We start from the raw sequence: 27,074 nt of genomic DNA on the forward strand, positions 1-27,074 counted from the left end.
ATTTGCACAAGAGGGGACACTACTCCTACTTCTTTTTGCACAGTAGTGACTTCTTCAAATAAGCTGCACAATTTTTTCCCCCTTACAAAAAGACACTTAGATTCACGATACAGCTTTGGCGTAACAAGCCCCCAATAATTTGTGTACAGAAAATGCTCACATGCACAAATGAAACAGTGTTGCCCAGATTGCTCATCATAAATTACATCACAAGAATAAAGCTGAATGCTTCCTATTAAAGGCCTAACAAAATTACAAGATGTATTAAGCATTTTATTTGGGCTCCTTAGATCTTTGCAGTATGTAAACACTTAGTATTTGAGTAAGACTAGTTAGTTCAGTAAACTTTTTAATTTTTGCTACCAAGACACCAGTACCCTACAGTAGAATACTTTTTGATTGAGCAACTCAAATATTCCTTGGCTAATGAAGAATTTGAATTTTACTGTGTTTACAGTATTTTCTTCAGAAGGTTAAGACTATGCAGCCAAAGCCATTAAAATTGTCACTGCTAAAGAACCAAACCAAATATTCAAAAGTAAGCACACACACAAAAAAAATTATGCAATCTAGTGAAATCTGAAGAACCCTATCACATTATTTTACAGAAGGGTAGGCATCAAAGGCTGGTCTTCCTGATGATTAAATACAACCTTAAGAACCCTGGTAACAAAGCACTAACCATCCTCAAGCTGAATCCTACTGTTTAAACCAAACAAACCACACTACAACATCCAGTCCTTTGCAAGTTTCCAGACTGGTCAGAGAAACACAAAAACCACTGGTTTTATTCTGCTCCACAACCAGCTATGACTCTGACCTTTTCTGGATAACCAAATCATTGCTGCTTTAAAACAAGTAAACAAACCAACCAACCCACTCCCTGAACATCAACAGAAATAGCTATAATCTAATGTGTCATAATTGACCTTATGACATCACAACGCCACCACTGCCAACATCATCCCCCAGAACTGTAAACTGGTTTGTGTAGAAGATCGTAAAAATTTTGCAGAAGTAAAAGGTACTGGGAGGCAGAAGGAAAAGAACGCTCGTGTAAGCTTACCACACGTTAGCTCGCATACAGCAACCTCCCAGCTGCATGCTCCCCACACACTGTAAACGTAAGGCAGCACCAGCACCCCTCTCCCAAAAGAGGCATTCATTAGGTTACCAGAGTTTTCCGGGAACAAAAGAGCACATACCAAGGGAGTGCACTAGCTGTGCTGCAAGTTCACGTAGAGGTTCTTCCTTAGTCTACAAATACGACAAAGCTCAAACTAAAACAGGAGTTAATTTCTGTGTAATTACTTGAGACAACGTACAACTTTCACCCTAAAGAGAAAGTTGTGCATCCTGTGTAATAAAAGCATAATGAATTCCCTCTGCATTTGCCAAGTGGTTCTTGGTTCTGTACAAAAACATGGTGAACCAACCAAGACTGGGCAAAGCCTTGATTTGTGTTTTTGTGGGTGTGGTGTTTTTTTTTTTGCTGTTTTTTCCCCCTCCTCAAGCATGGAAGCTGCATTACAATGTTCATCATTACAACAGTTAAAGGCAGAAGAATGAACAGAAGTTAGATTACTTCACAGTGTTTTTAGTTTCAAAGTGCTTTATCCTTTCTGAAACCATTGATCTAATATTACGGTTTTGTAAAAAGTGCAACGGTACCTTTCCACTGCATTTTAAAAGTAACAGCCAGGGCTTCTTTTTACTTTGGGTTTTGGTGAAAATTTAGTTCAGCAGTTTGAAGTGTGCAGTTCAAACTTTTACTGCCAGTTAGTCACTTGAACTACTCAAGGCTGAATTTCCAATAGGAACACACTATCAGACTAGTATTTTATGCCTGTCCAAAAGCTTCATAATACTATGGGCTTAGCATTCTAACTAGGTCCATACTTTTAAATATCACCTCGCAAATAGTGAACTTAAGCTACAGCACCTGAAAGCTGCCTTTTGATACACCTTACAAAAGCTACTCTGAACTTTTTTCTGCAGACCTATCTTTATATTCGTAAGGCATCTCTAATTCCTAAATTCTCTGTAATTCTCTTTTAGGTAAGCTTTAGATCAGTAAATTTGCATTATGGCCATGCAGAAGTCTTGGCAGCAGTGGTAGCTTAAGCAATATTTGCTCTGGGCAGCTCATTCCTGTTTCCACGCTATGTGGCTGAGCAGACACAGATAGTTACATTGGTACAAGTGAATGCCTGAAGCAGAGACTGCTCAACTAGCTGATGAGTGACTCAAACTCTGTTGAATTATACAAGCAGAAGATGAAGGGATACCAAAAGCCAGCCTTACTAGAATTCAGAAGGCACACATGCAATCTACATTTGCCCACCGGCAGATCGCTGGCCAGCACTTACTCCTCCGTTCTCCTGCAATGGATCAGAGTTATGCTTAGCCATAACTCAAGCACAGAAACATGGAGCCATCCCTCAATCAGTTATACCAGACAGCTTTTCAAAGATTCAGTTTCAGGAATGCTGAAGAGAAAGGCCATCTACCATGCTCCAGTAAAGACATCCAAATACAAACCACTTTCAGTTTCAGTTATCCAATCATTAGCTGAACTAAGGAGAAGAGAGTACTTTCAAGAATTAAAATGTATTGCATTTATATGTTAGTGTTCTTTTGCCAAAAAACCCCTCAATTAAAACTACAACGAAGGATTGTAAGCAGAGGACTCCTACTTTGAACAAACATGCTCACTGGGGCTGCTGGGACTTCCTAGGGAAGAGCTTGCAAAAGCCTCTAACTAGCTCTTATCGTAACTCACCTTGCAGTGTAAGTAAAGTTCTAGATATGCATTATGCCTTCCACGGCAATCCACGAGTTGCAGACTGAGGAAGATGCGTTCATATTCTGCACAGGTTTGTGCTGCTTTTTTCTTAACCCAAAAGGTAGAGTCTGCCAACATCCCTCTTCCTGATGGGGATCCCAAATTCCAGCTCAGATACACCAGAGTGATATGCACGGGCAACAGCAGTAGTAGTAAACACGATCTTAAGCGCCTATCTTTTGAGCACATTCCTATGATGTTTCTCCATGAGGTAAATTTATTACCATCTTACTAGCTAAAATACCCAGGTAGCAATACCTAATGAGCCAGTTGGAAACCATCTGTCCATTTGTTGCCTTTGAGAACATCTGGCCTTCAAATCAATGTTTAAAAAATACAGGCACTCCAGGTGGATTTACTCACATTTTGTAAATATCCACCTGCTTGAAACAAGCAGAAATCACAGCTTGAGCACCAGTTAAATGTTCTGAGAAAGAATTCACCACACCTGTCCTCTGATAACATTCAGAAGTCCTCTGGGCAAAACCAGCATGTCCCTGAGCCACACCTCACTTCACACAGAAGTGAACTGTCTCACTCACTTTACCTACTACAGTGGTATTAAAAAGCATCCAGAGTTTGTCATTCCTTTCCCCAGGAGAAGTATAAGGTGTTAGCAGACTCTGGTATTATTCAAATTCAGAAGTCATCTTGCAAATAAAAACTTTCTCTGTTGATTATGCAGTAGAAAAGGCTTTCTAGCTACACCTTTCAAGAAAATATCTGAAGTGTAGGACCATAAAGAACTTTTACAGAACCAGCTGATAGGAAAATCAGAGAAAGCAACAGACTTCAGATCAGTTATTTCTGTAGCAAGTATGTGCTTCTGGATAATAAAGAAACTCTGTTGTTATAGACTTCAAAACATTGTAGGATACAGAGGTAAGAAATCTGACATAATTGTCTACTTCCATTCCTAAAACAGCAAAGGTGACTGAACTCCAAAATTTTAAGATGCTGTAGCTGGAGGATATAGTCAGGAAGTCTGAGAGTTTTCAAAGGGTTAATACAATTGTGAGCCTCTCAGAAACTACTCACAAAGGGCAAGCAGCACTGATTCTCTGCAGAAGGCTATCTTAACTTCAGCCTGGAGAAGAGAAGGCTCTGGGGAGACCTTATAGCAGCCTTCCAGTACCTGCAGGGGGCCTACAAGAAGGCTGGGGAGGGACTTTTCACAAGGGCCTGCAGTGATAGGATGAGGGCGAATGGTTGGAAGCTGGGAGAGGGCAGGTTTAGATTAGATACAAGGAAGAAGTTCGTCACCCTGAGGGTGGTGAGACACTGGCACAGGTTGCCTAAGGAAGCTGTGGATGCTCCATCCCTGGAAGTGTTCAAGGCCAGGCTGGATGGAGCCTTGAGCAACCTGGTCTGGTGGGAGGTGTCTCTGCCATGGCAGGGGGGTTGGAACGAGGTGATCTTTGAGGTCCATTCCAACCCAAACCATTCTGTGATTCCATGATTCTCTGAACACTGTGCAGCAATTTTTAACCCAGATAAGAGCTAGAATCCCCAGAAGTTAATTCTGGGTGGAGAATCTTACCCTACCATTCAGTGGCTAGCAATGCAATCAGCTTTTGAATCAAGTCTTGCTACTACCATTGAAGCCAATAAGGAGCTTTTTTATCTTCAATACCACATCTTATATTTCTGCTGCTCCTCACAACAAAAAGCTTAAACCTGGTTTCCACAACATGTCTTTCTGTACAGATCCAGTATTTAGAGCAAATATCCCACAAAGGATTCACAAAGGCACAATAGCATCCCATTTTATCTATCAGGGGAATTAAGCCATGACAACATATGCATGTCAACTAATCACATTTTTCCCTGTCTTACATGTATAATACATGCAACCCTAAGCGGGACCACGAGTATATCAAAAATTTAGAAGGACTTTAAACTCCACAAAGTGGAGTGAAAAACAAGCAAAAAGATCAAAATTACAGCGTTTCAGTTAAGACCAAGCACAGAAAAAAACCAGCAAGAATTCCATTGTTGTTGATATGTTTGACAATGATAGAAATCAAATGGTATCAAATTTGTAAGGGATAGCAAGACCGTTTTTTTATTTCTTTATATATGATACTGATGATTAGAGGAGGGACTTCTCCTCTCTCCAAGAAGGTTCTTGTTCTTCTGTCACCTTCTAAGTGTAAGTCTACAAATGAACTAAAACTGAGCCATCACAGCAGATTAAAAAAAACTCGGACACCGCTGATGGTCCTGTACAGTTACAGGAGGCATAAATTCTCTGCCGCACTATTTAACCACTTGGATTTATTCGTGGCTTTTTTTTTAGCCGTATTACCACTTGCTAGGTTTGTACACAAAAGGAGCTAAATCAAATGCAAAAAAAAAAGTCATTCGACACCATAGTAAAATCACCAGCACATTCAAATCAGAAATATAAGAATGCCTGTACTACGAGCTGCCAGATATTAACGCTTGCTATGCTATAGGCATTTTAACATTTACTGCAAAGCACACAACTTGGAAAGAGATAATTCAAGCATCTGTTATGTCAACTAACAGCCCCGCCCCCCCCCCCCCCCCCCCCATCTTCCAAAAGAACGAATTCAAATAGTACAGGAACTGAAGGCTCCAAATAGGAATTGTTGAAATACATAGTTATTTTTGTATCTCAATTACCGTTTCAGAACATTTTTAAGTCTCCTCCATGTTAAGAAATTTTTTCTACTACTAGCAAAGTTGCTTCAGTAACAGTACTGTATTAGTATGAAGAGAATCAGTACTTAAAAATATAAAGACATCTTCAACTTCTTAATAGGGTCTATTTGCTTAGAAAGTTGCTCCCTTACTGTTAACACAGATTTATCACCTTCCTGAATGAACCCAGCACTGACTTCCTTCATTTCAAACAAGGTGTATCTCAAAGCATTTGTAAGGCAGCTAGAAACAAACGCTCCAGAGAAGCAGCTGATCCTACGTGATACATAATCATATACTCCCACACTGTAACAGGATCAATATACCTGTAATCACAATACATATTATTCAATCCACAGTATGGTATAGAAAGGTATGTTTCAGATCACAGATGGTTTGTCAGACTACTTCAGAGAACACAGTACTGCCCCCTGCACTTTCATAGCATGCTCTAATTTTCCACCAGCCTAGAGAAACTCTAAGAAAAAGTCGAAGTCTAATTTAAAAAAAAATTACTATCTCTAGGAATGCAGAGTGAAGCAAATTTCTGTTACCTTTTTTTTCTGGCAGCAGTCTCCAGTATCGTTGCCTGGACACATGGAATCTTTTTCAGGTGTCTGCATTGAAGCTATCTGAACTGCTTCACTTGTCATCTAAACAGAGGAGTATTTGGCAAGAAGCAGCCCTTTGGCAACTTGCAAGATTAAATACTCAAAGTTTTGTCCAATTAGTACTGCTACTTCAGTTTCACAATAAATCACTTTGACTTGCTTTTAATCAACACAGTTTAAACTCTCTTGATTTGCAATACATATTTCAATGCTGAAGTTTCAGATAGATCTATTGAACAAAAACTGTTTTAACTTTGCTACCGCGCAAGTATCACAATACATGTCAAACTATACCTGTAAAAATTCAAAGGGCAATTTTATCAATAAGAATGTTAAAACTAACATGCAAGAAGACCGTGCCAGTTTTTGAGAAATCAGCATGAGAGAGGGTGCTTAAGGGCATTACAGACAGTCAATGCAGTAATGATAGGTCTACACAGACTTGACAGCAAGAAGGATTCCGGGAATCAAGCATGTTAATAATTCAACATTCATTTTATGCTACTCATCAGGTCAGACATCAGCTGCAGGCAAATCTGGATAACACATATTAAGACACCATCTCCAGCTCCAAAGGTTACTGCTCCCATACACTGCTGGCTGCAAGACATGCCCTTGCCGTACTGAATGGTGATGGGAACATCTTAGCACAAAGACACACAAAAAACCCACATTAATTGTAGCAAGGGGGCAGACACCCTACCCTGTCATCCCATTTATAGAGGCAACATGTCAAGATATTCTGTAACGATTTCTATGTTCCAAAGCTCTCCTCCCAGTCTTACCACTTTACTACATGTAAAGCTTAACCTGCATGTATTCTACACCAAGTTTCACAGACTGTCTGTATTAAACCAGGTATCCATAGAAAAAAATAAAATCAAGGCACACAAAGGAATACTCTTAATTTCAGGCTTTTGCAGAACAACTGAAAGAAACTGATGAATTTAGCAGTTTAAAAAGAAAAACACATTCAGCTTGGGGATTACACAGATAATTCAGTAAACCTACTATATAAAAAACAGAACCACCTAGTCACAACAAATTAGAAACAGGTACATGAATAGAAGACTGCTGATCTGAGCCTTCAAACAGGTGCTGATTTCAGCACAACGAGTGCCAATTTCAGTATGTTTCCACCCCCCCAAAACTGAAGAGCTAGCATTAGGCAACCACCTGCCTACATTAAGTGCTACTTGTACTTTCCAGTCCCCAAAACATCTCCTACGTCCTTCTGAGTGACTCCACGTGAATGTCTTCACCATCTGTTCCATGGCTGGAAACCACGGCCTCGTATTCCCCTTCTCACACAAACTACCATCTCTGCAAGGGATAGCTAGGTGCCTCTCCATTCTCCTCAACCACTTTTTCAGTGCCTTCCTTCCAGTGCCATTAACATGATGCCAGCCCAGTCAACAGGACAGTCCATTGACATTCTCCCCAAGACTGGTCCCATCAGAGGCAATTCTACTTTGTCTGCTCCAGGTTTTACCTCCCTAGACCTTGTTAAGTCCTGCTCCGCTCTTCCCTGGGAGTGGTGTGGGAACAGTACAACAAACATTATCAAACACTTTGTTAAATCATGCATGGAAGCCGAAGGCAACAGTATCGCTCTGCTGAATGATGTTAATGGCTCCTACCACTTGATCAGCACTCTTAACTTGCAGACAGATGACAACTGTGTACATGCTTGAAGCTATGGCTTTATTGAAAGGAAGGCATCTACCATTCCTTCGAAAATGAAGCAAACCTGCCCTCTGACTCCCAATTATTCCCTGATATTTTGAAATTGACTGGAAATGTCACTCAAGAGCTGTAATACTGTATTCACAGAAAAATTACAAGCTCAGCACAAGACCTTAAAGTAAACCAAAAAGAGTTACTAAGACACTGACAATTTAGTAAGACATTCCATTTTATAACATGCAACTTAGTGTATCAGTTTCAGAAGCAGGAACACCTATGCTGCTCAAAAGACAGCTTTGCGTAGTAATCATTAGTTATAAGTAACAATCTACTCAACTATTTTAGTTAAGAAACACAGCCACCTATAGCTTACATGCTTCTGATCATAAGTGTATTTCCACAGAATTATGCAGAAGTATTTAATACTTAACAAATATTCATAATATTCTGCAGGAATAGTATAATATGCAAGAAGCCAAGAACTCAGTACCATTTTGCAAGCCTCAGTATTCATGCTTTTTGTCATCTGACCATGGACAATTTTGAAAGTCTTACCTTGAACGTAGCATTAAAGTCAAATTTCTTCCAGATCTTTGTCCTTCTGATAAAGATTCACTTTAGAGACTCTTCCGTGTATATTAGGGGTGAATAAAGCAGAAGAGCCTGTGAGTTTGAAAGTAGTAAGACGGAAAAAAACTGACCAGTTTCTCTCCTAGCTCAACACAATAGTCAATAAAATCTATAGCTCAAGCACTGCTTAATAGCACTTCTAGACTAGAACTAACAAAATACATGAACCAGTAGAAGTAACCATGTTAGTCAAGAAGTTCCTACCTGTCTAAGGTAATGCAGCAAAAGATCATGTTAATGCCTTTCACTTGTTAGAGATGAAAGAACAAAGTGATCTAAGCTACACCATTCAATGGCCACTACTTGCCAAAAGAACTCCCACTGTCAATATGTACCACCTTCACAGACATCACGTAAGCAAATCCAATTCCAAACCAGGAAATATGCACAACTGCATGACAGAGAGCACGCCTGCATACACCCATGCATATGCATGCATGTTTAAAGCGTAGAGAGGATGGAAAAGTCTGGCATACTGTGCTGGTTTGGGCTAGGATAGTTAATCTTCTTTATAATAGCTAGTATGGGGCTATGTTTTGGATTTGTGCTTGAAACAGTGTTGATAATACAGGGATGTGTTAGTTATTGCTGAGCAGTGCTTATACAGTGTCAAGGACTTTTCTGCTCCTCACACCACCCCACCAGTGAAGAGGCTGGGGATGCACAAGAAGTTGGGAGAGGCCACAGCTGGGACAGCTGACCCCAACTGACCAAAGGGCTATTCCGTACCATATGACATCATCCTCAGCACATAAAGCTGGGGGAAGGAGGAGGAAGGGGGACACACACATTCAGAATCATGGCATTTTGTCATTCCAAGTCACTGTTACACATGACAGAGCCCTGCTTTCCTGGGGATGGCCTTACACCTGACTGCCGATGGGAAGTGGTGAATGAATTCCTTGTTCTGCTTTGCTTGTGTACACAGCTTTTGCTTCACTTATTAAGCTGTCTTTATCTCAACCCACGAGTTTTCTCACTTTTACCCTTCTCATTCTCTCCCCCATCCCACTGGGGGGGGGGGTGTGTGAGCAAGCAGCTGTGTGGTGCGTAGTTGCCAGCTGGGGTTAAACCACAACACATACTAAACACAATCATTTACAAAACCATATCCAGATCCTGGACTCAAAAGGAAAGACTAAAAGTTGAGATTCAAACTTATTCTGAAGCACAGAAACCATGACAAAGAAGCCTGTTACTAGCCACTACACATTTCTTCAAAAGCAAAAGCAGAAACACACCTGACTATTCACCAAAGTTACCTGGGTTACGAGAAAGAAACAAGGTTGCTTTTCTCACAGACACATGCGAAAGGCTATCACAGTTAAACCCACCGTGTCTAGGTACCACAGTATGTAATTTCTGCAGCATGAATCTGACTAAAGCCTTCTCCGTTTTGGAGACGTCTACACATAGCATCTAGGACAACAGCTTCTTTTCATAGGTCTGGGCCTATGAAGTGAACCAATCTCAGAGAAACCGAGATTTAGTTTCCCCTTCCAGTAACTTTCTCCTCCTCCAAGTAACTTCAAACAACAAGTGCTCTACAAAGTGCTTTGTTTTACAACAAGGTTCAGAGTAACGGGTGAAGGCAAGTGAGAGACAAGACATACTGATCACTATGAAGTTCTAAAACTTCTTTTTCAACACCAAGAAAGAATATTTTTCCTTCCTTTCTTAGATGAAATGAGCTTATTGAATGAACATTCATTGCTTATTCCATGCTTACTCAATAGGTAGATTTCAAGTAACTAATGCTTAATAGCCAAAATAGTCAACAAGACTAACTGACTACGTTCAATCTATTTTATTTAGGAGCACTAAAAATAAATGCCACTCACACAAGGAATCAAGTTCCCAAATAAAACAAAATGTAATGATGAGTTTGCTTGCTTAGGTCCCTGCCGTGGGTGACTCTTCACAGAATGACTCACAGTGGAGGAGACCTAGGAGGTCATCCAGTCTAATTTCCTTCTAAAGTGCAGTCAATGTTGAACTCAGTCCCAGTTGCTTAATCCACTCAGGTCCTGAAAATCTCCACAGAGGCTTACAGGTTACCTCCTATAATCTCTTAACAACCACCCTTACAGTAAAAGTTTTTCAACATATGTCCTATGTCCTCCCATTTCAAATTATGGCCACTGTCTCTTGGTTTCCTATTGTGCACCTCAGTGAAGAGAATGGCTCCATCTCCCTGGTACCCATCCTTGTATATAACAAATGGTTGCTATTAGGTCCCTCCTAAGCATCTCTTCTCCAGGGTAAACAAGGTCACGAAAGGCTCTCAGCATCCCCTCACAGGTCATGTGACTCCAGCTCCCCCACCATCCCGGTGGACTTGCCCTAAGTTCATCAATGCTGTTCTTGTTGGCGGTAGGGAGAACAGGAGCAAAACTGGACACAATATTACATAGGCAGTCTGGGAACATCTGGAACAAATGCCGTTTTCGTCACTACCAGGGTGAACTGCTGACTTGTGTGTAGCCTACTGTTCACCAGACCCAGGTCCTTCCCAGGGGAGCTAGTGGCACTCTAGCACCGCAGGAGGGTTACCGATCTTGGAAGCAGGCCTTGGCACGTGCCCTTGTCGAACTTCGCAGGGTTTGACAGGCCCACTCCTCCAGCCTTTCTGGGTACTTCAGGATGGCCACCCTGCCTTTGAGCCACCCAGTTCTGTGTCCACCACAAACCTGAGGAAGCTGCATTCCATCTCCTCCTCCAGGTCATTCATAAAGACATTTTTTTTAAGAAAAAAGTCCATCACAGCAGACCCTTGAGGAGCTCCAGTTGTAACTGCTGTCCAGGCAGAATATGAACCATCAGCAACACTTTGAGATGACTCTTCAACCAGTTTTCACTTGTCTAGTCATCCTCTCATTCAGGAGTATCCAGTGGGACACTGTAAAAAGCCTTGCTAAAGTCCAAGTAAAAAAAAAAAACCACCACCATCTACTGCTCTCCCCTCAGCTGAGACCCAGACATTTGACAGCAGGCAGCCAGGCTGGTGAAGCACGACTGACTCTTGGTAAGGCCATGCTGACTAATTCCAGTCACCTTCATTTTCAAGGGCCCAGAAATGTTTTGCTACGGGTTGATATAAACTACTTATTGATAGTGGTATCCAAATAAAGCAGTATTTAATGCTTTTATCAAACGAAATGGAAAGTTCTCTTTGTAATATAACATAGCAAGGATGTCTGAAACAGCAAACAGGAATCATCTCCAGGCTTCAACAATTCACAGCATTCAAATGTTTCAAAGTCTAAATATAAGAACTCTGCATAAAAATAAGCAGGTCTCAACAAGTGAATGCAGCCATCCAGCAACTGAGTTTCTGGATAATTTTCAAGGTATCTGGCAACAAGACACTAATAACAGAGGTTATAAAAGGAAAAACTTGGTGCTCATAACTCCACCTAAAATTTATTATAGAAACTGGTGGCTGAGAAAGGAAAAGAACAGCAAATGGCCAAGAAAACTTAAATATGTTTCATTAGGCACATTAAAAAGATTTTCTGAAATTCAGATTGCTTACATCTTTTCAGATGGTTTGAATTTCTCCCAGACTGTATGGAAAGAAAATCCACTTCACTGAGACTTCTGAACTTGAATAAATTCAGGAACTCCTGGACACAAAACCAGTCAGTGCTTGACAAACAACTGCAAACTCTATTCTCTGCCAGTGATGAGATTCCTCATGTTTCACTCCAAATACTTCAGTTCCTTTGCAGTTCCCCAAAACTTATGCTTGAAGCAGTGAGTAGATAAGATACTCTAGCTCTACGTTAAGTAGTGAACAACGCCAACACCACAGCAGATGAGCAGAGGCAGTCCTCTTATCCCCTAAGGAAATTTGCAAACGTGACAAAAAGCACAGAAAAACAGCTTGACTTGCTCAAGAACTTGCTATGTAAAGTTTTGGTTTCTCTTGCATTCTCCCGTGCCTACAGAATAAAGACATTCTTGTCAGCAAGTGCTGCTATTTAATTAAACCAGAATGACTGCTGCGAAGGGAGTCATATCAACACCTGTAGCAGGCTATGCATTTGGGGAAAATCCAGAAGAGGAGACACACATTTTTAATTTCATTATAATAGAGGTTTTACTGTCAACATTTAACTGCATGTTCTTTTAGTTCAGGATTGCAAGATGGCTGGTAACACTGTCAACTCTGTCACAGTTATGCGACTTCCAGTACAGTCTTATCATCAGCAGTAACATTCCAAGTAAATTTAGGACTTCCACTCACAAGATAGGTCATCCAGTATCCAAACCATTAGTGTTAAGAACCAATGTTAATAACTACACCTTAAAAGAACCTCCTTTGAAATATCTCAGGGTTCAGACTTACAAGAAGCTAAGCTAAACTGATAACTGCTGTAGGCCCACCTCCTGCCATGTGCATTTTCTACTCCAACTTTTGCACCAGTAGTTGCTCTCCTCTCCTCATGTAGCAAGCTGATTCAAAAAGCTAAACCAAAAGAAAATTAACCCCAGCAACAGATACCCAACATCACATAACTCTCTCACAAGATGAGACAGAATCAAGTATCAGCATGAGGAGAAAAAGGAGCACATGGTCAGAAACAGAAGTCTGCAGGAATACAGCAGCAGTAACATACTTAGGTAACTACACAAGAACCTCTTCCTTAATGAAACAGGATTAGGAGTGGATCCCAGAAGCAAACGCCTGAGTGCAAGCAAAGGCTTAACAAGAACTCTCTTTTCTGTACTGCATCAGCATCGAAAAGTGGTGAAAAAACAAACTATTCTAAGGACGTTTAACTAAAAAGAGGAATACCAGATGCTTACCAACTGGGCAGCATGCAGCAGAAAGTTGTTCGGGTAGGGGGAATGAACTCCCCAGAACAAAGAGACAAAACCACAGCTATATTGTGTACATTAATTGAGCCAGCTTGCAAAATGTTACATGCACTGTTTTTCAACAGCTGCAAAGAAATAACAGTGCCTAGCTGACAAAGGCAGCAGATGTATCTAGTGCCCAGCACCCTCACTGAGGTAGCATGAGATTTAATGACTAGAAACCAACATAGAAGAAACTCAGAATTAAAAACCCAGCTTCAACTGAGTCACATGCTACCTACTGCTTTAACTGTGCTGGGTTTACCTTTGTCCTGTCTCTAGGGTTTTGGAGGCACTACCCTTTGGAGGTGGAGCCAAACAAGCTTCATTGCTTTTCCCTCTCTGCATGGAAAAATTATTCTGGGTCACGTCAGCCCACTCTAATTTCCCTTTCCTTCTCTGAACATGGTAGTTTAGTCCAAGTCACCCAAAGACTTTCTAGGACTCTTTGCTTGCTAAGTGACAGTGACGTGAGTCTACCAGTTCCATGACACCTTAAATCCATCATAAGAATAGATCATGCCATGCACTAAGTTTTCCTCTATCTGGAGGACTTTTTTGTTTTAAACACAGTTTCAGGGTGCGGGGAACACTTCCACACAGTTCAGGAAAAAGCACTATAGGCTAAATCTTCTCCCGTTCCCCCCAACCCTTCTCAAGAAGGGACACAACAGGAGAAAATGAGCTCAAAGAAACCACAGGTCAACAAAAGTAAGGAGAAAGAATGAAGACTAATATAAAGCAGCTCCTCCCCATCTGACCCAGCAATACAGATGTCAATGGTCAACTTCTTGGTTTTTACTCATGCCAGTATCAGTCATGATACATCTGAAAGGCAAATAATTCCAGTAGGCTAGTGGCAGACAGCAGAACTTGGTAATAAAAGGTTGCATATCTGCTGATGAAAAAGTCAGGTGATGAACGGATGAATGAACAGGAAACAGAACTCTGTGGTAAGAGAATAAGGAAAAATACTCCTCAATGAATAGTGTGCTCTGCCTACTCACATATTCTCTGGATTAGCTTAAGTTCTCAGTGAATTTATGACGTCAGTTCTTTAGAAAGCATTGTAGTTTTCTTCCTTACTAAGAATACTACTTCTCATTTCCTCTCCTGCCTCATTGCAGTTTCTCTCCTGCAGTAACAGTATCAGACTTCGACCCAAGGAAAGGACAGGATAAATACTATGTGGGAAGAATCAACAGTTCTGAAATTGGAACAAAATAAACTAGAGAAGAAAGTTTGCTCAGAGAAGAAAGTTTGCTCACAGGTAGTCCAGGTTCACCAATTCTTTTTGTACTAGTGAAAGCTTAAGATGATTACTAAAGAAGATAAATAGCAGAAGAGGATGATGAAGATTCCAATATAGTGTTCTAGGGCCATCACTCACTTTAGAAAGGCTTCAAGCACAAATCTGACAGCTCATGACAGATCTAAGCTGTCATGTCTGCTCTGTGTGCAAGTGCTTTGGTTTTAATCAGTGCTTCAATAAACAAACAAAACAAACAAACAAGACTTATGGAGGAATGGACAATATGAAGAGACACATTAAGAAGTTTTCCACATTAGCTTTGTATTCCTTGTCAAACCAGCCACATCACCAGTTTCAACTCTGCACAAACCTTAAGACACCTTTCAAAAAAATGAGTTACTTCAGGTAGGGAATTGCTACTCAAGTTTTTGTTTACACAAAACATTTGAATCTGGTAATCCTGAACAAAACAAAACAACAGTGAAAAAAGATCACTTCAAGTAGTAACTGACTAGTACTTTTCCTAGACGGAGCCCTACTTTCCCTCTGTAGAGATGCAGAAATATGGAAAACTTTAGACTGAAAATAGCATGGTCATTAAACATATCTGAGAATACACAGTATTTTTCAAGGAAAATATTTTCCAAATAGAAATTAATAAAGGGTTTAAAGAAATACCACTTCAGAGTACTTTCCCCAGTGACATTTTTCTAACCGTGTTAAATATATTTCCTGCCATTGGCAACAGTAACGCACAAGCTCATTTCAAGAATCTTGAACTATACTGGAATTTTATTTCTCCCCCTCTGACTCTGTAAGTCAAGCCCCATTTCACCCCATGTTAAAAGAAATCATCAGAAATAGTGTTGACAATCTGTAACCTTATCCCCTTCCCTCCAAATGTCAGATACTCTGAGTTGACAGCACTCCTTTTTTTCTCCAGATTAAAATAATACTGCAACAATAGTCTAAACCACATAGTAAGTTATGATTAACAGCAGCTACTATTTTGAGTTCACTAAATATTTTAGAGAAGTTTTTCCCTGGCCTAGAATTGCTTGTGTTCGGTGCATTCTAATTAAGTGAGAAGTGATCCTGTTGGATTTAATGTTACAAGTTAGATATTGATCTTCAACGGCTCTTACCTCCATCGCTCTTGCACTCAAATATAGTAATAGAACATACAGAAGCACAGAAGGGGTTCAGCGTAAGGCAAACCAAAGGGCAAACAGAAGTGAAGTAAAAACTACTGTTTACTACAATATAAAAGCAGGACACAAAACACCAATGTCTATACAGCAAAGTCCTAACAATGCTTTTCTTCCACATCACACACAAGCTGAATTATTATTTCAATTTTAAAACATAGGAAAATGTTAAACTATAGCTTTTACTATTTATAAAAAAAAACCCAGATGATCTCTCACATCCTGCCCGTGGAAGAGACTGCACAACCATCTGACTTTAACGAACACTGTGAAATATTCTCCTTCCAACATAATCGTCCGCAAAAGTGGCAGGCTTGTCTTTTCCTTGATCCCACAAATGACTATTAAAAGAGAGAGTCACTTTAACCTGCTTCCAGTTTCCTTACATTGTAAGAGATGCACAAAATCTAAAGGAGGGTTGGTGGGAAAACCTCCCACCAAACAAGCAACTGCTATTATTAAAACTTCTGTTTAGATGACTGAATGCCCATGAACTTCTCTGTTATCTTTTAAACAGCATTTTGAGTTGTGGTGCACTTACTGAACAGGTTTTACAACGCCCCCCCTTCCCCCAGCTCTCGCTATTGTTTTCACAAGATTGTTCTCATTTTGCTTATATCTAAAACCCCTACTATTGGAAGTTTTATGCATAACCTTCTACTAGTTTGGAAAAAGTGCTCCTCAGAGTAACATAATCAGCCACAACCTGGACTTTGGAGGATTCCAATAAATTCACTCACCAGCCTAAGCAATCAGTAAGGAAAAGAGCAGGAAAGCCAGACTCAGAGAAAAGGAAAAGTGAAACAAAACCACCCTTGCTGCAATATGTCTCCTGGAAAAGTGGTAAAGACGCAGAAAACATGACAAGAGAGTAAGTAGATAAACATCCCATATGAGGAGTCAGTTCGATACACCCACAGGTAGTGGTCCCACAATTACTGGGTAACACTCACTAAAGATGCCTGTAAATCCCACTCGTAGTTAGACATTGTTAATAACCTCCTTTGAGATGTCACTTTAGTTCCTACTGACAACACTCAACGTGAGACATTCATGAATGAGTCTTAACAGACTGTGTTGTGCACGAGGGCTCTATTGAGACAGACGGAGCTTCTCTGCCTGCTAAGATGTAGGACTGATCACTATCTAGGGGAGTCCACGGACTACCTCTGGTAGGTCTGGATTCAAGTTTTACAGCAAGTAAGAAAGCCACTTCATGTTTGCCTTGAATATGCACACTAAAGTACCCTTTTCTTGAAAGTCAGCTATGAATAATTTTTCTTGAATCCCCCCCAGAGAATCAAACTTAACATTAGACAGTACAAACCAGTGTCTGCAACTGGTACCATAGCTGAAGTGAGGTCTTGTGCACAAACTGGTACGCAGAGTACCTTTTGATCAGGATGAGATTCTCCTGTTGGGAACTAGAAAAATAAAACAAGTATTTTATTACTCTACTAGGGAAATTGAGAGCAGGAGCAGAAAGGACACAGAAAGAAACTGAGTAACATCTGCACTAGATTCACCTTTCATACTTTTACAGAGGCTCTCTGAAGTGACTGCTTTGAGGACAGGTCCACTTAAAATAGAAGCAGAAAGAACAATTTCTTTAGCCTTATACACTGCAGACAGAACTTTCAGAACTCAGCCCGCAGTACCACAGAGCTTCAGTACAGCACTTCTCATCTGAAAAGTTTCAAAGTACATTAGAGTTCCAGCAGCTTTCCAAGGTCACAAGGGTGATTGCAAACACAAGTCCCCACCCCCTCCAATTCCTAATCTACCACCCTCAAAATCCAAACTAGCTGTACTCCAGAGGCTTCAACACATCATTAATTTTCAAAACCTTCACTCATTTCTCTCCTAGAATCATGGTCCAAAACTACCATATGTGGTACCAGTGTGTATTACAAAAAGCTACAATATACACCAAAGGCAGCTTTAGACCTGTCTATATTCATTTGGAGGTGGTTTAATAGGCATATTGGATACTCTCAAGAATTTTATCTATCCTATGGAGACGAAATTTTTTGCATCCCTTAGAAATTGCCATTAGGAACATAATTTCCTACTTCCAGATCTGCTGCCTGAAACATTGCGGGGGGGTGGGAGGGAATACTTTTAACTCTTCCAGAAAAAATTTGAAATAGTGGTAAATTTTAAAAGACAGTAAACCAAGAGTATTTTATTTAGTGGAAAATAAATAAAATACAGCCTTAGGAAGCCAAGCTATGCTGTGTGTCATTCCCCCCCTCAAGTTTTATTGAAACTGGCCACAATTCAGAAGTTTACCCACAAGTGTAAATATTTCAGAGATAATCAGGTCCAGTGAGTTTTGTAGAAGTAAACAGTCAGATCAAGGAGAGACATCCCAACTAGCGCCTCTTGAGGACAAGTGCAGCAGGAGCTCAGCTCTGTTACCAAAACCAACTTCCCATATAGGACAGCAGGACAGCTAGTGCCCCAAACGCATGAAAGTACTTTCAGAGCTCACAATACAGTATACCCAGAAAAATCCAACCACAAGACAAAGCCACAGGAAGTCAAGCTTCATAACCTGTTGCTCACACAGCTATCTTCTTGATGAACTGAAGTAAAACCATGAAAAAACTACTTTCCAGAATTTATTGTAGTTTTAACACCAGTCATTTTCACACACCATTTCAAAAATAGGGACAATAATTTAGGAACAGAGATTCAGTTACCAGTCAAGATAAACAATCCTTACTCAGAGAGTAGCAGGACAATTTCTGCTGGCATGACAACAGCACTCAGGACACAGGAGAAGGCCAAATCCAGTGTCGCCCCCATAGCACAACACCCTCCACAATGCTCCAAGGTGCCTTGCGGTACATCTATATTAGCACTTTGGGTTGGATCAAGAGCACACTTCCGAAGTGAATCTGAGCCACCCCACTCACTGTGCTTTGGTTCACACCTCAAAAGTTTCTGAACACATGATCTAGAGATCTCTTACCGAGTAATGTTTGGGGTGTACCTGGTCCACAGAATCAGGCTACAACTAGTCTAAAATAAAGCCCCATGAAGTACACATACGGTGGACACTGGGTCTGCCTAACTTAAGTTTCACTCTACAATCTTCTTCAGTTGCAGCACACGCTTGCTAATGCAAATATAATCACTGTGGCAGATACTGCCCATTCAGTTAAGAGAGCCTCAAGCAGCAGTAACTAAACCCACAGACTTAAGCTGCCAACGCACACTTCATTAGCCCTAAAAAGGAGGGCTGCACTGTGAATATGAGTGTTCCTTTTCCTGGAGTAACTATAGCAGCAATGTCTCACCACCCCTTTACAGTCAGAAGTATCAAAAGCTAGGGGGATACATTTAGGAAAATTCTCTGAATAAAGTTTAACCCCAAGATCTACACACTTTATGCATCACCTACATTTACTGTTTTATAAAACTTTTTAAATAGCCCTGAAAACACAATCCACTAACTCACATCAATGGCTCCACTGTAGCTGGTGATAGGAAAGGAAGAGTAGCATGTGCTCGATAATGCTTTTTATTACTCACACATCAGCTTAACCAACAAAGCTGCACAGAAAATAGGAGGTTTTGTTTTTGAATAAGCTGACCAACATAATATTCATTGTTTCAGCTTTCCACTTGACTCAAAATATCAGTTCTTTACAAATAGTTTCATCATTTGAGTTTTGTTCTCTCCAGTCACCAACTTTTCTTTCGCTATACAAAATTTTAAATAGAAGATCATGAGTTTTATACAAATAATACCTGGCTTTACCAGGACAGATAAGCTGGTAAGAACAGGCCAAAGCAGTATTGTATGATAAATTACAATAAAGTGTCACCTCCTCTACTCAACAAATGATCACCTTACTTCACTACCTCCTTGATAAAAACAATTAATTCACATACTAACAATGCAGAGCCGTGTTTGCTCTACGTTCAGTAAAGGTCAACTTCCTACACTGGGGTGCAGACACAGAAGTAGGATTATTGAAGCCGACATTTTCTGTTAACATGCTAATCCCCTGGAAACTGCAAAGGTAGACCAATGCTTTCCTTTGACTTAGCTGGAGTTTGTAGTCCTTGACTTGTCATTACCATACGCACTGAACAGCCATCTTAAGCTCTCAAGTAGCCTAGTCTGAAACATCCTCAAGCAATGTTTTTCTGAGCTGAATTCCTGTTAACTCTTGTGAAAACAGACTGAAGCACCTAGCTGTACTATTTATTTGAAAGAAAACTCAATTAAAAGGTTACTTCCCACCAAAGATGCAGAGATCCTATGCCATGAGATAGTAATGCAGCAACATCATAAAATGACGCACTGAAGTAATGTTAAAGAGAAACTAATGGTTCATGGAGGGAAAAAAAAAAAATAGTTGTGGGTATCTCATTTTTCCTAGCAGAACAATACCTGGGCTTGAATAACTTCCTCTGAAATTATAAAGAAAGGCTGTTGTCTGCTGAGATACGGGGTTCTCCCTTCTATCATTTTCTACATTCACACCTTTGTGCCCTCTCTCCCAATGTAGGTTTTTCTAAGACCCAGAAGACTACCTTCTCCTACGCTCGCTGGCAACCTTATGTTTCATCATGCCAATAATGTCTCAAGACATTGTGATGAGCTGAACTGCTCATCTCAAGAACATGAGATGAGCTACATCAGCTCAGTTATTTCTTACCACCTCAGGCAAAACATTTCAGACCAGTTTCATTTTGGAGTGACACTCATTAATTCTTCAGAATTTTTTTTGGCTTTAGCACACGATATAGATATAAATCTGTACAAGACTTATTTGCCAAATTTTAAGCCAAAGTCTCCCATGCTAGGTATCTGCCCAAAACTGAAAGACATAAGCCAAATAGCTGAGGAGTTTGCAAGGTTGTCTGTTAAAACCAGGTTTTAGTACCTTTTTGGAAACTCAGCACCCTTATTCTTGGTCAGGGACACTTCTCATTGTCCACACAAACAACTCCTCTTTTCTGGGCTTTTATAGCCTGATGCTATTTGAATTTTGGTGGCCTTTTTTTTTTTTTTAATTAAGAACCTGCAATGACTTGTCCAGATTTTGAAGTTAAAGTACCTGAAGATTATATGCATACTAGATATGCTCAAGACCAGGCCTAAACCAGACCCCTCGTGAAACTTCATAAAACACTTATCCTGCATTTACACTGCTAACAGACAGCGAGAAGGAAGAAGTTCACACCCTGTACATCTATAAGCCAAATCTTGAAGATGACCAAGCATAAACAACTGAAGTGAAAAGTGACAAATGAGGAGCAAAGATAGCAAAACGTTTTACTTTAACAGTTTTCAAAAGAAATCACCACTGCTCTCATCCAATTTACTGAGAAGACCAATATTCAGATCAAATCACTAGGGTTGCTAAAAGGCCTAAGATCTGAAGGATGCTTCTTCCTTTTCAAAGAGAAGTGAGAAGAAACACTACTAGTGCAGCACTGAATTCAAACAGATGAGAAAACTTGTTGGACAACGTGGCAAGAATTAAAAAGAAAAAAACAACAAATCATAGTTGAAACAATTAAGGTGGTGGGCAGAAAGAATCGGTGTTCGAGAAAAAAAGAACTATGGACACAAAGATATGTATGACCTGTTACAGTACTCGCTCTCCACAATCCACATAAGGAGTCTAGAGGCTGGATTCTTTCACCAAGATCTTCCTGTTCACTTGGAAGAGGCTGTGCTTGCAAAAGCCAATGGTCAGCTATCTATCTTCCAGTGTGGACAGGAGAAGAACAGCTCTTTACCACTTACTGACCTACAGCAGTAGGCCTGTGTGGCAGATTTAAGCATTCCTACTGGACTGATGATCCAAGACAGTACCAAATGATCAATTTTCAGAATTTTCTGGATAAAAAAAACAAAAGCCACACCAACAAAAAAAACCGCGCACACACCCCTAGGAACATTACGGCAGCATTCAGCATTTAGCTACTCTAACTAAACCCTGCTCCAAAGAGTGATAGTCATTATTATAATGCAAATACTTCAGACACTGACTTTTACATCTGATATTAAGAGTGGATTTTTACTGCCCTTCCCTTTTTGTAATACGGAGGCACCACATCCATCTAAGAAATACTCACTTCTCTCAATCACTCCCTCCAACAGGGGTAGTTCTTGACACTGAGCACCTTAAAAGACTAAGTTCAATACACAGATTTCACAAGCTTTAATTTCAATTGCGATGGGCTTATATTTCTGCGAGTTTAGTACGTCAGAAGCACACATTAGTGATCACCGTCGGAAAAGTTTAAGTGAACAATGATAACTCCCCACCAGAGACAAGAGGGGAACTGGTTTATCCAGGATAACTACTATGAGACTATTCTTTTCTTTCTCTAGTTCCCTGCCTCACCGACTACCTCACAGCTACCACAATAAAAGAAAAATGGGTTCTATGCACTCCGGATACAGCCTTCTCTTTACTACATTAATTCCATTTCCCTCATCTTGATCTTATGCACCTTAATTAAATCACTATCCTATATAACAGCCTCCTCTAAATATCTATACAGAACAAGAGCTGAGGGGCTGTGTAAACAAATAATACATACTATCCCAAACCCGCAGGATGTGGGATACACACATGCAATTCTTCCTCATTTCCACCTGAGTCAAAAAGCTTTCATTCTGAACAGATCACCCTTTCACAGATCTCTGACCATCAAATGTTTATGCACTAACCTTCTTTCAAACACAAACATATGTACAGCACAAAAGACTTCATACCTTCTAGACACGTGCACTCAGTTAAACTGAGTGTTAAGGTATATATAATGCACATAACAAACATATATAATAGCCACATTCAAGCCTCTCAGCCCACGCATACATGGGGCTTGTCCACACCACATTTAGGTGCTTTAGGTAGCTGCTGACCTGTCAACACGATTATGAGCGCTGGTTTCAGCGTAAGTTTACCCTGAAAGTTAATGGACAATTTACCCAGTGGAACAAACAGAACAAAATAATAAAAAAGGGCCTTTAACTGAAACACCTTGACTGTTTTGTAGCCTACTCTAATCTGATAATATTCATAACAGTCACCAATTGCCTCATCTTAATTCACTTTTTTAGTTTCCACTGGCCATCACAACTATAAAATATTTCTCTCGGTACCAAGAGAAGTAAAGAATCCTCCCAGTGTCCCATCTGCTCTGGACACACCTGGGACCCCCAGACCCAGTTCATCATCCCTCCCCCACACCATTTCAACTTTTCATAGCCTCAGCCAAAAATGCCTGCCTCCTCTCTCCATACACAGACTAGAGTTCCACTAACTCAGCAATACGAAAACACCAGTTTCCCTTTTGCACAAATACCATTCCCCTGATACACACATGTATACATAGCCTAATATAATCTTCACCCCGTACATGTAAAATCCACACAAATTCATCCTACCCCTCCTCTTCAAACGTACACAAACCCTTCAAAGACCCCAGCACCATCATGACCCCAATAGGCGGCATTTGCTACATGTTTTCCAATCTGTACCCCACAGCTCAAACAACCAATCTCCAGCCTTTCAATTCATCACAGGTGAGACACCAATTCACAGCCCCTCTCGTGTTCCCAGGAAGCAGACCACACTACTTGCTGCCCTAGTCCATCTCAAAATGCAAGAAACCGAGCTCACCAACCTGGTGACAGCCAGGCACTTCTCTCAACTCTCAGCGTGATGAGCAGACAAACCAACTTACAGTAAGAACACACGTGCCTTTCTGTCCACATACCATCTTGTATTACACACGAAGGTCTCACACATTAAGTCCAACCACATTGGCCACCAAACAAAACAAGCTCAGAACCTTGTAGCAACCTGTTACCACTGTGCCTGCAAGTTGCACATAGGCTCACCACCCTAAGCCTCCCTCCTCCAACAACACTTAGAAGCCAGAGACAACTTATCACCTTACTTCTCTCAACACACACAAGACTGTTTACCTATCACTCCTAAATTCATAGGCCCTCATGTACCACTGTTCCTAAATACGTGCGGTTTCACTCGCCATCTGCAGCCTCACGGTATAAACATATCCCTCAACCTACCACAGCACACAAAACAACACGCACGCAGATTTTTCCAGCTGCCTCCAGCCCATCAAAATGACTCCCTCCCTTCGACTAGCTACAAATTACAGTACAAGCACATCCACGTTTATATCCACTGGGTTCGCAGAGCCAGTAAACTGCAAACTACACGACACAACTGCCTTCAACTTCTCTCCCCTTCCACGCTGAAGGCGCCCAGGCTCTGCCCATCTGCCTGTGACTTCATCCCCTCCGCACACCACCACCTCGTCACAAGCACCCAGGCCTAACGACAGCTTCTCCCTCCAACGCCAGGGCCGTACCCGCAGCTCGCCACCTCCCACCACCCCACCCCGTCGGTAAACACCGGGCCCCGCCAGCCCCCGGCCCGCCACTCCCCCGGCCCCAGCCAATACACGTGCACAGGCCCAGCCCGCCGGCCGCCCCCTAACCCCGCTCCGCACGCACCTACCGGCACACCGGCCCCCGCCGACCCCTTCCCTGCCCCGCCGGCGGCGCTACCCCCACGGGGCCCGGCCCGCCGGCTCCCCCACCCCACACGCAGCGGCCAGCGTGCCGGACCTGGCCCGCCGGGCCCCCCTGCCGCAGCCCCACCGCGGCGCACAGAGGGCGGGCGCGCCGGGCCCCCTCCCCTGCTACGCCGGCGGGCTTGGCTTCCCCGCCGCTTCCTCGCCGTCCCTCCCCCGTGCGCCTGCCTCGGTAGCCCCGGCTCCCGCCTCCCCCCCCGTGTCAATACGGCCCCCGGCCCTCATTTCTCCCTCGGCGGGAAGAGGCAAGGGCCGGGCCTGCGCGGCGCCTGCCCGCTCCCCGCGGACGCGCACTACGCAGGCCTTGCCCGCCGCCCCGCCGGCCCCACGGAGCAGGCCGGCGCTGCCAGCCCCCACTCCCCACGGCACGCACGCAGGCCCTGCCGCTCGGTAACACGCGAGCCCAGGCCCCGGCCGGGCCTCTCGGCCCCTTCCCCCTCTCTGCCCGCCTCGGCCCCGCCCGGCGCGGACAACGACCCGCTCGCCTGTGCCCCACGGCCGGCCCTGACCCCTCTACCTGTCGGCGGACGAGCACCGGCGTCCCCCGGAGTCCGGGCCCCAGGCGGCCCTGCAGGGCCCGGCCCGGGTGAAGGTGGGCCTGGCTCGGCCTCAGGCGCGGGCCGCCCCGCACTGGCCGCCGCCGGCCGCAGTCGCCGCCCGCTCGCGCACTCCGAGCGCCGCCAGCAGCGCCGACATGTTGGGAGCCCCTGTCCCAAAGGCCGCCGCTAGGCCCGCCCTCCCCACCGCCCACGTCAGAGCGCTCCGGGAGGGAGGGGCGGGCGGGGCACGGCCCACGGCCCCGCCCCCACGGCCCCGCTGCCCTTCCCGGCCGGGCCGCCTCGCGTCCTTCCCAGCCTACTGGCTGCCACCGCCGTCGCTCATTCCGTCCCACCCCTTGCAGGTGGCCATTGGCCAGGCGCTCTTGGGGGTTCTACCCTTCCTCAGTGTCACTGGTCGATCCTTTCGCCGCTCACCCGCCAGCCCCGCCCATAAGCCCTTTTCTGATTGGGCCTTTCCCCCTGCTTCGGTAACTATTGGCTGAGGCTCTTGCCAATCAAGGTTCCCACGAACGGACTCTGTCTTTCTCCGCACTTTTTTTTTATCGGCCTCGCAGCCTGGGCAGGACTGACGGAAGCGGCTGTCAGCGAGCGCCCTTGCCCCTCCCAGCCTCCCTCCCCCCGCCTGATCCTTTCCCTCCCGGCGCGGTTTGCCTGCAGGCCATTGGCTCTTCGCACCGCCAGTCCCGCAGCCTCTCTCGCCCCGGCCGCCGCCTTGCGAAATGGGCGTGAATCGGCCGGTGGGTGCCTTCTCTTGATTGGCCGTCGCCCCTGCCAATATAAAGCGGGGCCGGCGGGCGCTGGGGAAGGGCCGGCAGGCCCCGGCGGAGCCGCAAAGCGCTTTCCGGCCCGCGCGCCGCTCCGCGCGGCGATTGGTCGCGGGGCAGGTGGGGAGGGGGAGAGGGAGAGGTACGCGGCCCCCCCGCCCCGTGAACCGCGGGGGACGGCAAGGAGTACCCGTATGTTCGCGCGATTACATCACCGCCAGCCAATCAGGGAGCGCGCGGCCGGTCTCCTGGTGGCGGGTGGGCGGGGCCTGGCGCCCGCCTGCGGGAGCCGTCGCGCCTGAGGCGCGCGGAGGGGGCTGGGGGGGGGGGGGGGTGAGGCGGGAGGATGGGCCGCCGCCGGCAGCGGCCCGGGGGGGGCGGAGCTGCCATTTTAACCGCGGGAGGGAGCGAAGCTGGAGGCCTCTCGGTCCCTGGCGTTCCCCTCCGCCGGTGGAGCCCTAGCCTCAGGGGACGGACGGGCCCCCGGGGGTACCCGAGGGAGGCTTCTCGGGGCGGCCCCTTCTGCCACCGGCTGGGTCCGCGGGCTCGGGGGGAGGGAACCGAGCACGGCACCGGGGGCGCTGACAACCCGCCGCCTGAAGAGTGACGGCAGCTGGGGGAGGCCGCCGGTGTAGGAACGGGCAACTGCCCTCGGCCGCAGCGAGAGCCTCCCCGCGGGCGGCTGGAATTAGCCCCCTGGGTGGGCTCGCCCGCTCTTTAGCTACTTTCTCGCCCCAAAGCAAAACTGTTGATCCAGGAAGGAGCATGAAAAGCTGCCTGATGGGTGCCTCACAATCCCTTGCTTTCCCACCTTTCTCAGCCAAGGGGCTGGCTGAGGGCAGCTGGCGTCATTTCTCGGGACAGGGAGGCAGTTCCTGCCTTGCTCCCCAGCCCCGGCCTGGCTCTGCTGGCCGCAGTTCGGCGGTAGAGCCTGTCCTCATCAGCTCAATGCCGTGGAAGTGACGTCCTTGCCTTACACTCCCGAGCGCCTGAGGTTTAACGCACCGTCCGCACGAACGGCACACGGATTCCCACACGACAGCTCACTAATGCCCTTGTCCCCCTACGTTGAGGTGTTTCCTCCCCACACGCCGTATCCATCGATGTGAATCAACAGGACTTGAGATCACAAGTTGAAACACAATTTATATAGTATTGTTATTTACCCATCTGTCTTTTCTGGAGTGTTCGCAAAGGAGCTGGCCCTGAAAAAGGCAGGAACGTTCCCTTCTGGTGTTGGCATTCTCTGCCAGTCTTCCACAGAGGCACACTATGGGATTATTTTTCCAGGCTCTCCAACGTTATATCCACAGTACAGAAAATACTATGCAGCTTTTAGCTTTAAGGTCATCCGCACCACCACTCCCATGAGAAAATCCTTGCA

General features: G+C 43.9%; 1 protein-coding gene across 4 annotated transcripts in view; it reads right to left on the reverse strand.

Moving 5' to 3' along the window:
* Positions 1-24,921, reverse strand: part of PPM1B (protein phosphatase, Mg2+/Mn2+ dependent 1B) — a 65,103-nt gene extending 40,182 nt beyond the window's left edge. For 3 of the 4 annotated variants that reach the window (XM_086461861.1, XM_086461862.1, XM_086461859.1), the window contains exon 1: positions 24,884-24,921. The gene's annotated coding sequence lies outside the window, so the exon portion shown is untranslated. Of the gene's footprint in view, positions 1-17,153; positions 17,172-24,883 lie in introns of those variants that run through there. The other variant, XM_086461860.1, reaches the window with a different exon arrangement.
* Between the last annotated feature and the right edge of the window lie 2,153 nt (positions 24,922-27,074).

Source organism: Leptosomus discolor, chromosome 2 (genome assembly GCF_034619465.1).
Source record: "Leptosomus discolor isolate bLepDis1 chromosome 2, bLepDis1.hap2, whole genome shotgun sequence".
NCBI lineage: Eukaryota > Metazoa > Chordata > Aves > Leptosomiformes > Leptosomidae > Leptosomus > Leptosomus discolor.